Genomic DNA, 2347 nt, shown 5'->3' with positions numbered 1-2347 from the left:
GTGGGGACCCCCCCAAATTTGGCATCGTCACCCCCCCACCCCACCTCGGGGGGGTCCTTTCCCATCTCCGGGGGTGGGGACACGTGGGGACCCCCCCAAATTTGGCATCGTCACCCCCCCACCCCACCTCGGGGGGGTCCTTTCCCATCTCCGGGGGTGGGGACACGTGGGGACCCCCCCAAATTTGGCATCATCACCCCCCCCCAGCCCGGCGTGGGGGGTGGGGGGGGTCCGGCCCCACGGGGGGGGATGGTGGCGCAGGGACCCCTGGGGGGGACACGCGTGTGTGAGGACACGCGTGTGTGTGTGTGTGTGCGTGCGAGGGGGCTGCACACGCGTGTGCGTGTGCACACACGCGACCCAGCTGCCCGTGCACGTGTGTGCGCGTGTGCGAGGCCCGACGGGGCATTCACACGTGTGAACACGTGTGTGCGTGTGTGTGTGTGCAGACACATGACCCAGCTGCCCGTGCACACGTGTGTGGATGCGTGTGCAAGACCCAAAGGGGCGTACACGCGTGTGCGTGACCCAGCTGCCCGTGCACACGCGTGTGGATGTGCGTGTGCAAGGCCCAGAGGGGAGTACACACGTGTGTGTGTGTGTGTGTGCACGTGTGTGACCCAGCTGCCTGTGCACACATGTGTGGATGCGCGTGCAAGGCCTAGAGAGGTGTACATGCATGTGTGTGACCCAGCTGCCCGTGCACACGCGTGTGGATGTGTGTGCAAGGCCTAGAGAGGTGTACACGCGTGTGCGTGACCCAGCTGCCCGTGCACACGCGTGTGTGTGTGTGTGTGCAAGGTCCAGAGGGGTGTACACATGTGTGTGCACGTGTGTGACCCAACTGCCCGTGCACACGCGTGTGGATGCGTGTGCAAGGCCCCAAGGGGAGTACATGTGTGTGTGTGACCCAGCTGCCCGTGCACACGCGTGTGGATGTGTGTGTGCAAGACCCAGAGAGGTGTACACACGTGTGCGTGACCCAGCTGCCCGTGCACACGCATGTGGATGTGTGTGCAAGGCCCAGAGGGGCGTACACGTGTGTGTGTGACCCAGCTGCCCGTGCACACGCGTGTGGATGCGCGTGCAAGGCCCAGAGGGGTGTACACGCGTGTACATGACCCAGCTGCTCGTGCACACGCGTGTGGATGCGTGTGCAAAACCCAGAGAGGTGTACACGTGTGTGCGTGGCCCAGCTGCCCGTGCACACGCGTGTGGGTGCGTGTGTGCAAGGCCCAGAGAGGTGTACACGCGTGTGCGTGACCCAGCTGCCCGTGCACATACATGTGGATGCGTGTGCAAGGCCTAGAGGGGTGTACACATGTGTGTGCACGTGTGTGACCCAGCTGCCCGTNGTGGCGCAGGGACCCCCGGGGGGGACACGCGTGTGTGGGGACACGCGTGTGCGTGTGCGTGTGTGCGTGTGCGTGTGTGTGTGCAAGGGGGCTGCACATGTGTGTGTGTGCGTGTGCACACACGTGACCCAGCTGCCCGTGCACGTGTGTGCGCGTGTGCGAGGCCCGACGGGGCATTCACACGTGTGAACACGTGTGTGCGTGTGTGTGTGGGCAGACACATGACCCAGCTGCCTGTGCACACGCGTGTGGATGTGTGTGCAAGGCCTAGAGAGGTGTACACGCGTGTGCGTGACCCAGTTGCCCGTGAACACGCGTGTGGATGCGTGTGTGCAAGACCCAGAGGGGCGTACATGTGTGTGTGCACATGTGTGACCCAGCTGCCCGTGCACACACGTGTGGATGTGTGTGCAAGGCCCAGAGGGGTGTACACATGTGTGTGCACGTGTGTGACCCAACTGCCCGTGCACACGCGTGTGGATGCGTGTGCAAAGCCTAGAGGGGTGTACACGCGTGTGCGTGACCCAGCTGCCCATGCACACGCGTGTGGATGTGTATGCAAGGCCCCGAGGGGAGTACATGTGTGTGCGTGACCCAGCTGCTCGTGCACACGTGTGTGGATGCATGTGCAAGGCCCAGAGGGGTGTACACGCGTGTGCGTGACCCAGCTGCCCGTGCACACACGTGTGGATGCGTGTGCAAGGCCTAGAGGGGTGTACACATGTGTGTGCACGTGTGTGACCCAACTGCCCGTGCACACGCGTGTGGATGCGTGTGCAAGGCCCCGAGGGGAGTACATGTGTGTGCGTGACCCAGCTGCCCGTGCACACGCGTGTGGATGCATGTGCAAGGCCTAGAGAGGTGTACACGCGTGTGCATGACCCAGCTGCCCGTGCACACGTGTGTGGATGTGTGTGCAAGGCCCAGAGGGGTGTACACGCGTGTGCGTGACCCAGCTGCCCGTGCACTCACGGCTCTCCCCCCCACCCCAG

The sequence above is a fragment of the Lepidothrix coronata genome, unplaced genomic scaffold, assembly GCF_001604755.1.
Source record: "Lepidothrix coronata isolate B3197 unplaced genomic scaffold, Lepidothrix_coronata-1.0 Scaffold535, whole genome shotgun sequence".
Classification (NCBI taxonomy): domain Eukaryota; kingdom Metazoa; phylum Chordata; class Aves; order Passeriformes; family Pipridae; genus Lepidothrix; species Lepidothrix coronata.
This window is presented reverse-complemented; position numbering follows the sequence as displayed.